Raw genomic sequence first — 12,149 nt, 5'->3', positions numbered from 1 at the left:
GAAAGAACAAAAGAATAAGCATGAGAAAAAGGATGACAAAGAAAAAGGTGACACACCCATCTTGTCAGCAAGAGAAAAGAGGTTGAAAAGCAGAACGGACAAAGCTGAGGTGGTCCACATCAGCCCAAGTACCTCGTCAGCACCTGCAACCAAACCAAAAAGCAAAACCCATGCAGCTAAGCAAGCAAAGGTGGTGACACCCGTGTCTACAGGAAAGCAGAAACAGGCTTCTACAGGAAGCCCGAAAACAGTAAAAGGGTCTTCTACAGGAAGCCCGAAAATCATTGAAAAAGGGACTTCTACAGGAAGCCCGAAATTGGAAAAAGGGGCTTCTACAGGAAGCCCGAAAATCATTGAAAAAGAGGCTTCTATAGGAAGCCCGAAAATTACCAAAACAGGGGCTTCTACATGAAGCCCGAGAGTGGCTAAAACAGGGTCTTCTATAGGAAGCCCAAAATTGGTAAAGAAAGGGTCTTCTACAGAAGGCCCGGAAGTGGGTAAAGCAGGGTCTTCTACAGGAAGCCCGAAATCAGAAAAGAAGGGGCCCTCTACAGGGAGCCCTGAGAAAGAAAAACGCAAGAAAGAGAAGGCTGGCATTCTCGAAAAGGAGGCAGCAGCTGCGTTGGCCACCCTCAGTACACCTCCAAAGCCGAAGGAGAAGAGAGAGAGGGAGATCCCTCTACCTTTTGAAGCCAGGAGAAGTAAGAGAATAAACACGGGCAAGCCGCAGCCTCCACCCAACAGTTAAACCATTTTAGGGGATGTCCCTACTTCACCCAGTGAAAGATCCCCCTCTAAAACATCGGCCACCCCCGAGAGGGGAAGCCCAAAAATAACTTCCTGGACACGAAGGATAGGCCAATTGGCTTCCGAAGCTCGGCTCAAGGAAACAGGAAAGGGGGAGGAAGCGCCACCCTCGTCACCGCCAGGGGTAGAAGAGGCAGGGCCACCAAGAACAGGAAAGGAAGAGCATGCTCTGGGCCCTAGTTCTCGGCCAAGGACAAGGAGATGGAGCAAAGTTGCTCAAGGATGAGCAAATATTTAGCTGGGGGTGATGATGAGCCCCAATTTTTGGTACAATTTGGGCTCATATTGGCCTACTTACCTTGTTCAACCATTCATATTTTATCACTTATGCATTCATTTCTTAGTATATTCGTGTTGTTTGTAGGAAGAAGGGCAGGCATTATATCTATGTGACTAATACATGATGATTTCAGGTTTTTGGCATTAAAGAGGGAAAAAGACCACGTAAATGGAGACAAGGAGACATCAAAGGTGACATTGCGGGTTCATAGGAAGGTTGTCCACAGTCTTGATGACCTTCCTCATGATTTTCACCTTAACTCCGAGCTCCAACAGCTCTCCCCACCGAGCTTAAAGGCAGCCAACACGTTCTATAGGATCAACAGTTTTACAGCAGTTTGACTTTCAGTTGGACAGCCAAGCTCCATGAATGGAGGAAGCCAGCTTGATCTTCATTTTGTATAAATATGAAGGCCGTAGCCTTTGTTAGGGGCTTTTTGAACTTTTGGACTGATATTGTAATTTCTGAGCACAGCTCGGTATTTGTTTTTGTAAGCCAGTTTTAGCATGACATTAGACTTTTGATTATGAATAAAGGCAAGCAGATTTGGATCTAATTCTGAGCTTTTAAGGGAGCTATAGCTCTCAGGTTAGGGCCCAACCTGAGAGCAATAGATCTCCTCTTCATGTAGTGTTATTTACCTTTCTTTCCAACACTTTGTTTCCTTGTTTTGATATGCATTTCAAGAACACAGTCTGCTGATTTGATTTCTTTAATAAGATTGAGTAGGATTAACTTATGGTTAAATCACTTTCAGTTGCTTAGATCAGAATAGGAGGTTTTTAATTCACTGGAGCTCCAAGAAAAGGTTGTTAGTGCCTCCACTGCCATCTCTGTTTAGGGACTGGGGTGCAGTCTATACCAACCACCAAAAAAACACAGTCTTTTCTACTTTTATGAAAGCTGCAACACAGTCGTTTTAATCGTGGATCCTTCCATGCATTTTTCTCTTGAGCCATACTTCTTCATTACAATTCCATGCACGACTTTTCTTCATGATTTACATCTTTGTTCATTGGTTTAATAGCACTGGTTAATGAATTCTTGTTTTTGGTGCAAGACATAAGCAATTTGTTTTATTTACACTGCTCAGTATCATTCCACTTTCTTCTTCTTCTTCTTAACCTCGCCTCAAGCCACCTACTCGACCTCTGTTCAGCTCGTTTACCTTCCAACTCATCCATTGCCACGTTGCTTCATTTTTTGACCTTTCGTTGCTGCCATCCTTCTATCCACCAACCAACTCCGTGCACTCTCTCTCCATCTTATTTCTCTGGCCCTGAGCCATCACAAGCTCCATATCCACCTTACCCATCCACCCATTCCGCTCCATCACTTCACCATCACCCAAAACTCCCACGGTAGAACATCCTGTAGAAGGTAGCAGACTTCCTGTAGAATTCCTTAGTTTCCTGTAGGATCCCCTGCAGACATCCTGTAGAAGCCTGCAAACTTGGTTGCCGAGCATCTGAACGTTGTAGACCTCTGTGGACTAATGCTAGGGACCCTCTGGGACCTCTCCTAGCCCTCCTGACCTTTCCCAAGCTTTCTCTCCCTTCGCACCACCTCTGCACAACCAAACCCTAATAAGAAACAAATTCATAATCACTCCATCCACTTAAGCAAAAATACAAAAACAATGTTCTTTTCAATGAAAGTAGTTTGAGTTCATACATTTCACATCACTAGAAGTAATGGCATCATTTTTAGACATTTGCACTTTCACTATTGCATCATAGAGGTCAAACTAGTCAGATTAGGGTTTACTAGGGTTTCATGTTTTGGTTGGCTTTCAGTTCATTTTTGCAAAGTAGATTGATTTCCTCCGAGATAGCCTTCGTCCATCATTTAGAAAGCTTCTTCTGAGAGCATATAGAAGTTGGCTTGAGCCCTAGCGGACTTGTGCCAGCTGACCAAGTGACAGCTGCGACAAGAGCTAGTACTTGTGCATACAGCACCGTCGCTTCCAATTTGTACGAACTACCGGGTTGATAAAATTAGAGATAGGAAGCCCCAGGAGTTGTAGCATTATTGCTACAATACTGGAGCCCACCAAAAGTCACGCAATATTACCACATACGACCTTTGCCTCACCCAATATATCACTTTTGCATATAAATCTGCCAATGTGATATCAATTCCTCTATCTCTGTAATATGATCCTGTCCATTGATCATATCGATCCAATGGCTCCCGTGAATTCTCGTTCGTTTCCTCAGTTTAATATCGCTAGCCTTCAATGGATTTCTACATTAAAACGCAGTTCTGCCACCAAACTCTATCTATACACGACATCACAATTAACTCGATATCTTTGGTTTATGATTGGATCGCCATTGATCCTTACAGTGATTGATAGTCAATCAAACCCCGCAATATGGAAACACTCAACCTATCTATGAAATACACACAAGCTATCTATACAATAATACACAAGCACACACAATATCAACATTGAAACACACACTTTTATATTAACACGATATGATTACAGATCTAAGGCATTTTAGCCTTAGAACGAGTTCTCCTTTGCAATACATTTTGAATACTCTATTTACAAATCGTTATCTATTTCTCTCTTGTCTCTCCCTTCTATTGAACATGCAGGTTCATCATATATATATAAGGAAACATTGGATCGGATCACTGCGAAGGATCCAATCACATCTTTTCCTTAAATCTCTCAACTAATCTCTTTATATGCATACATATGGCAGATTACATTTAATTAAGTATTCTAGAGACTTTATTGCTTCCATCATTTTAGACTTGTTTTAACAGAATTTGTCGCCAATTTTGCTTCGATGGTCCACATCATCCTCCTTGCTCCACTTTGGATTCCTCATTAATGAAGAGTGATGGATGCTCCTGCATCAGACTCCCGAGGCACAAAAATTTATGACCTCCTGGTCATATGCTTCTCCTTGTCCTTAGAAATTCTACCCACTTCTCAGTGGAACTGCGTTCATGATCTTCTATGAGCTACAACCAACCTTTGCAGTAATAGTCTTCCTCTACTACATGATACCTCACCAAGATTTCTCCTCTAAGCTTAGTCTTTTGGCATCCTTCTGGTTCTCTTCTCTAGAACCAATTAAGCACTCCTTGCTCTAGGTTACTATAAGTCTTCTCACCTTCTACTGCTGCTATATGTATGACAGTAAGACCACAAACTCTCTAGCTTTAAACAAATGTACCTCCTTCTCCTTCTGCTTTCACTCTTTCTTCCTTATCGCAAGAAAAAATTTCCTTTCCATTAACCTTTCCTTGCTTTGATACCAAATGATGAAATGAGATTTTGGGGTATACAAATTTCCCCTTTCTTTATAAATTTCAATCCTGAGGCCTATGGGTTATGGCCCACAAACCTATTGGAAGCTTAAATTTATTCGCTTAGGCCATAAGCCTTTAAACCGGGACCATACAACACTTTATTGGATTTTCCTTTAAAACCCCGGGACCATTCATTTAATCAGAATACACAGGATTACATGGGAAAACCCGCAGCTGAACCATAAGGCCGAACTTCAAGCCTTTCTATAAAAATCTTTGGGTCCACACCTTCAAGCCTTTCTATAAAATCTTCGGGTCCACACCTTCAAGCCTTTATTAGATTTTCCTTTAAAAACCCAGGACCATTGATTTAATCGGAATACACAGGATTACATGGGAAAATCCACAACTGAACCATAAGTTCGAACTTCAAAAAGTATACACCCGCTTCTATAAAATCTTTGGGTCCGCACCTTCCAGCCTTTCTACACCACTACTCTGATCTCTGATCACTGATCGGCTTCATTAGCGCTTCAACATTCCACTGTCCGCTAGCCCATCACCTCTTGCGAAATACGACCACCAATCTCTTCTGGACCGTCGATCTGATTCCGATGCAATGGTCGATCTCCTTTCTCAATCCAAAATTCACTTGACAGTCCTCCGCCGTTGATATACACTTAGTAGATCCAACGGTCCATGGTGATTTCGGGTGGACAAGTAGCATGGAGAATACCCGCCCAAAAAAGCGGTTTTCTCTCTCTACTCGGTGTGATACATGTTGTTTGGCTAATGTAATTGGACGGTCATGCAATATTACCACTTACCACCTTTGCCTTGCCCGATATACCACTTTTGCATATAAATCCGCCGATGTGATATCAATTCTTTTGTCTCTACGATATGATCATGTCCATTGATCATATTGATCCAATGGCTCTTATGCATTCTCATATGTTTCCTCAATTTAATCTCGCTCGCATTCGATGGATTTCTACGTTAAAACATAGTTATACCACCAAACTCTGTCTATACATGACATCATAATTAACTCGATATCTTTGGTTTATGATTGGATTGCCATCGATCCTTACAATGATCGATGGTCAATCAAACCCTGCAATATGAAAACATTCAACCTATCTATGAAATACACAAAGGCTATCTATACAATAATACGCAAGTGCACACAATATCAACACTGAAACACACACTTTTATATTAACACGATATGATTATAGATCTAAGTAATTTCAGCCTTAGAATGAGTTATCCTCTCGACTACATTTTGAACATTGTTTACAAATCGTTATCTATTTCTCTCATGTCTCTCCCTTCTATTAAACATGCAGGCTCATCATATATATATATATCTATAAGGAAACATTGGATCGGATCATTGTGAAGGATCTGATCACATCCTTTCCTCAAATCTCTCTACTAATCTCTCTATATGCATACATATGGCAGATTACATTTAATTAAGTCTTCTAGAGACTTTATCGCTTCCATCATTTTAAACCTGTTTTGCTCTGATGGTCCACATCATCCTCCTTGCTCTACTTTGGATTCCTCGTTATTGAAGAGTGTCGGATTCTCCTGCATCAGACTCCTAAGGCACAAAAATTTATGACCTCCTAGTCATATGCTTCTCCTTGTCCTTAGTAATTCTACCCACTTCTCAGTGGAACTACTTTTATGATCTTCTGTGAGCTGCAACCAACCTTTGCAGTGATAGTCTTCCTCTACTACATGATACCTCACCAAGATTTCTCCTCTAAGATTAGTCTTTCGGCATCCTTCTAGTTCTCTTCTCTAGAACCAATTGAGCACTCCTTGCTCTAGGTTTCTGCAAGTCTTCTCACCTTCTGCTACCGCTATCTGTACAACAGTAATACCACAAACTCTCCAGCTTTAAACAACTATACCTCCTTCTCCTTCTGCTTGCACTCTTTCTTCCTTCTCATGGGAAAAATTTTCATTTCCATTAACCTTTCCCTACTCTGATACCAAATGATGAAAGGATATTTTGGGGTATACCAATTTCCCCTTTCTTTATAAATTTCGATCCTTAGGCTTGTGGGTGATGGCCCACAAACCTATCAGAAGCTTAAATTGATTCTATTAGGCCATAAGACTTTAAATCAGGACCATACAACACTTTGTCCGATTTTCCTTTAAAAACCCGGGACCATTCATTTAATCAGGATTACATGGGAAAGCCTACAGCTAAACCATAAGGTTGGACTTCAAAAATTATACACCCACTTCTATAAAATCTTCATGTCTGCACCTTCCAGCCTTTCTACAATGTTGCTCGATCACCGATCAGCTTCATCGGTGCTTCAACATCCCACTATCCGCTAGCCCATCACCTCTTGCAAAATGCGACCACCAATCTCTTCTGAATCGCCGATCTGATTCCGATGCAACGGTCGATCTCCTTTCCTGATCCCAAAGTCGCTTGGCAGTCCTTTTCCATTGATCTACACTTAGTAGATCTAATGGTCCATGATGATTTCAGGTGGACAAGTAGCACAGAGAATACCCGCCTGAAAAAACAGTTTTCTCTCTCTACTTGGTGTGTTACATTTCGTTTGGCTAATGGAATTGGACGATCATGCAATATTACCACTTACCACCTTTTCCTTGCCTGATATACCACTTTTGCATATAAATCTGCCGATGCAATATCAATTCCTCTATCTCTGTGATATGATCCTATCCATTGATCATATCGATCCAACGACTCCTGTGCATTCTCATCCGTTTCCTCCATAATTTAGTCTCACTCGCCTTTGATGGATTTCTGCGTTAAAACATAGTTCTGCCACTAGACTCTCTGTATACATGACATCACAATTAACTCGATATCTTTGGTTTATGATTGGATCGACATCGATCCTTACAGTGATCAATGGTCGATCAAACCCTGTAAAACGAAAAAATTCAGCTTATCTATGAAATACACACAGGGTATCTATAAAATAATATGCAAGCGCACACAATATCAACAATGAAACACACACTTTTATATTAACACGATATGATTACAGATCTAAGGCATTTCATCCTTAGAATGATTTCTCCTCTCGACTACATTTTGAACACTCTGTTTACAAATCGTTTTCTATTTCTCTCCTATCTCTCCCTTCTATTGAACACGCAGGTTCATCATATATATATATATATATATATATATATATAAGGAAACATTGGATCAGATCACTGTGAAGGATCCGATCACATCCTTTCCTCAAATCTCTCAAATAATCTCTCTATATGCATACATATGGTAGATTACATTTAATTAAGTCTTCTAGAGACTTTATCGCTTCCATCATTTTAGCCCTGTTTTAATAGAATTTGTCCCTTGTTTTTCTCTGATGGTACACGCTGTCCTCCTTGGTTCGCTTTGGATTCCTCTTTAATGAAGAGTGCCGGATGCTCCTGCATCACAATGCATAATCTGAGAGCACCATCTTTCTTCTTCACAAACAAGATTAGTGTGCCCCAAGGTGATACACTTGGCCTAATGTATCCCTTGTCCAACATTTCCTTCAACTATAGATTTAACTCTACGAACTAAGGTGTGCTCATCCTATAAGGTGCTTTTGATGTTGAAGCTGCCCCTAAAACTAGCTCAACCAAATATTCTACTTCCTGGTGAGGTGGCAACTTTGTAATGTCCTTAGGAAATACATCCTGAAATTGTTGCAAAAGTGGATACCTTCTCAACACATATGCATCCTTAACATACTTACCCTTATCACTATAAATGTGTACTGAAAATAACAAATACCCTTTCCTACGGCTACGCTTTTCTTGCATAATTGTCACCATCCTAACTAATGTTTCTTTATTCTTACCCTGCAAGACCCTTGGTTCTCCATTGTCATCAACACACTCAATATCTTTGTGTCAGGCGGAAAGAGTCGATTGTGCGGACACAACCAACCTCCCTAGGAGCCTAAGACTCTCTAGTGACAAACAAGACAAACAAGAGCAATCCTTCTCTAAACATGCATTTACTATATGGGAAATCAAGTGTTTAGATCCTACCTATAGTCCAACGCTGTTGTAGCAGTCCGGCTCCGCTGATCCGGATGAGCTCCTCCACTTTGAAACCTGCATACACTAACAATCAAACGATTAAATAGCACTTGATAATCTCATAGAATAAAACATATTTAACACATAGACCAAGGAGTACATGAAACAACTCATAAATAACAAGTTATTGAGAAGAATGGAATCATTTGCATTAATAGGTAACAAAAGGAACAAATACAACCTGAGCCTTGGTGTTGTGCAAGTCCCTCCCAGGGTCCATCAAAAGTTCTCCTTTACTTTGACAAAGCTCACCCACTTCCAAATAGAACAAGAAAAGATGGCAATCTCTCCTCACAAGCTTCTAAATGGGAGTCCTAATTCCTGCAGCATCTACCCTTAGAAATGTATAGCTTCCAACCTCCTCTCCTTCTGGCCCAATGCCTGTATTTATAGTGCTCAAGAGGAAGTTAATCAGGTCCACCATCAATGGGATAATCCCCTCTTTGGATGGGATAGCTCCCTTATTGATGGGATAAGTTCCTCTTTGGTAGGAGTGCATGAACCATCTGGAGGAATACACGTCGAACAACCTTCTAGAATGCTCTAGAAATGACCACAAGTAACTTTTTAAAGATGAGACTTGCGCATTTTAACCTTTACAGGGGGACGCACCTGCCCCTTTACATACAGAGCGTCCAAAGACGCAGCTTTTGTGAACATTGGGTGCGTACCCGCAGGTAAGGTTGAGAGAACCTGCGTACCCAGAGATAAATACATTTATAAAGACTTTCTCTCTTTTTGGAGTTTGACATGGAGAGCAGAGGCATAAGACTTGCCTAAGAGGATAGCATGACTGTTGATAGAGCCATACTAATTGTAAATAGTCATGGTGACATTTTTTAGTGTAACAGATTGCCCCCTAAAGTGCGAAGCCTGTAATAGATTAGGGTTTTGTATTATCTAGGAAGGGTGAAGCGCTTTATCATTTCAAGGATTATCTCGTGGAGAGCCTGGTCAGAACCTGCAATTTTCAACACAAAATACATGTATAAGATTATATCATCACTGAGGTAGGCATTCCCATACTCAGATTAAAACTTTAACTAACAGACTAACTTCTCTGATACAGGAATGATCTTGCAGTGCATCATAATCATAGACTTTTGTAGACACAGTATGGGCGCAGCCATATGTTTATGATTAGTCTACTTAGATAATGAATACAAAACTCCTCGCAGCCTGGATGGTGGAAACTAGATCCAGGGTCTTCATTTCTACTTCCCGAATTGGTACGATTCTAGCCATGCGAATAAATGAGTTGATGTCGAACATGGTAGAAACCACTTGATTACCAGTCGATGATGTAAACTGTTAACAAGTGTGAGAGAGACCACCAGTAATGTCAATGGTTCTCAAAGTACCCAGTACAATCCATGAGATGTGAATGAATGAGTTGATGTTGAACATTTCACGGAATCCTTCGATCGAAAGTCAATGATGTAAACTAACGTCAAAGGCGAGAAACCTGCCATTGATGCATGCAGACTTCAAGGTACTGACGATTTCTAAGTCATCTCTCTAGATAATGTGCTGATGTCGATAGAAAGCGACTCGTTGCAGGCAAGCCCGCAACACGACATCATTGTTCAAGTTGAAGAAATGTTGCTGTAAGGACTGACTCAGGGATGGTCAAATGGATGACAAGTATTTTGCAGATGAAAGTTTTGCTTGCAGACCTCTTGAACACATAACGACACAACAGATGGCTTGGTGATAAACGACTCAAAGTTAATCCCCGAAACCCGACTGAAGACTTTCAAAGTGGTTTGATCAACTGTGAGGTAAAGGATTTCCCAACCCAGGTGAATGAAAAGTGTCGTGTTCAAGAGTGGTAATAAAGTTTCTTCTGAGACAAAAGGTAACAAATAGGCTCATTCTTCTCTCTTTTCCCCCACCATTTCTGGCAAGTACCTCTTTATTTTTAACAAGCTTGAGGAGGATAACATATGCTTGATTATAAGCGCATCCTTCGGATGAGTCCAACCTAGTTTTGATTCGAACCCTAGGAAGGAGTGGTTCGTTCCTGTTTGTAATTGAACAAGTCCTTTACCGTGAAATGTTTAACGAGCCCAGTATAGGAGAAACTCGACGTTTTTCAATTTTAGAGAGTCTGAAAAACTTAAGAAGACTCCAAGTTGAACTTTTTCGCAGATTTGTGTCCCTCAAGCCCGAAAAAGTATAAAATAATACCTGGGGGAACCGCTTGATCTTGCAACCAAGGAGTACTTTCATAATTAGTGCCACTGACCTGAAAAGTAAAAAGCGATCAAGGAAACGTCGTTTTATTTCCGTATCGAGTTTGAAACGACAAAAACCCGACAATCTTTTCCTGATTTTACGGTCAGAAAAGAGCTATAAGGGGACCGTCTTTTAATTCCGTTTTAACGAGTGTAAAAGAAACGCTCGGCAATCTTTTCATTTTTTAGGAGTCAGAAAAGGGCTTAAAAGATGACTCTGATATTTTGGTTCGTGAAAAATGACAATTTTCCCTCTAAATCCCTTTGTCCTGCACAAAAACGACACATTACTCATACCTGTTTAAGATAGGAAAAAATACATCGAAAAACATTCTTCCATGGTGAAAAATGAACAAATTCATCCAAAAAACCTATAAAAAGACTTTTTACCATGTCATTTTTACCATTTTACTCTTGAGGTTGAAAAAAGGGCTTTTGGCAAGAAACTTCCCGTGGTCGCTGCGGAAAATCCGACCGTCAGAATCGAATGCCGTCTCTTCCAGGTATTTTACAACATCCTCCTCTTCAATTTCATCCGATTAAAATTGTGTTTTAGGTTTTAGTTTTGATTTTTGGGGGGTTTTGGGTTTCAAAGTGCGCTCTGCGGGGTACGCAGGTGCCCTTCGGGTGACCTGCGTCCCCCGACTTTTTCCTGTACAGGAAAAAGGTCGGGGGATGCAGCCCACCTTCAAGCCAGCTGCGTCCCGACGCTCTATGTTCTAAACGCGGGGTGCGTCCCCCGCGAAAGGCGGAATTTGAAACCCCAAACTCCACAAACAACCATTTAAAATTTCCCAAATCAATTCTAATCTCTGTTTCTTGGTGTGTAGGGCACTCACCATGTTGGATTGGAGAGAAAGAGAGCACGAGGACGTTGATTTAGCCGCAATTGAACATCAACCTTCCATTGATGCCCTAAAAGCATGCAGGCTATATAAATACTGGGCCATACCTGGCATGAGGGCTCAGGTGAGATTCTTGGAATGGCTGGTTGAGAGATGGAACGTTCATGAGCAATGCTTTTACATAGGAGGGCACCAGCTCGAGATAGAGCCCTCTGATGTATACTTTCTCACTGGCTTGCCAAATAGAGGCGAGCAACTCAATCTAGCCGGGACTAGGCCGGGTGGCCAATCCCTTGCTAGTCTCCGGGCGGATTGGTGCACACCCAATGCACACCATGCGAAAGGCGTGGAAATCAAACACATCTCTCTGCGTGAACTCAAAGTTATAGCTTTCACGGTTACCAGAATTTGCGGCGCAGCCGCTTTACATATTGCCTCCGGGTCCCAAATGCGGATGACGATTGACTGTTACCAAGGCACCATTTTCAACTGGTGTGATGCTGTGTCGGCTAATATGAAGAGCCAACTGACTAGGGCAAAGAACGGACAACTGAAGACCTTTGGATATGGGCCTCTAGTTGTGAGCTTTGCCTT

This window comes from Pinus tabuliformis, chromosome 6 (assembly GCF_031772625.1).
Source record: "Pinus tabuliformis cultivar Carrire ecotype Pingquan chromosome 6, CPIR1, whole genome shotgun sequence".
Classification (NCBI taxonomy): domain Eukaryota; kingdom Viridiplantae; phylum Streptophyta; class Pinopsida; order Pinales; family Pinaceae; genus Pinus; species Pinus tabuliformis.
This window is presented reverse-complemented; position numbering follows the sequence as displayed.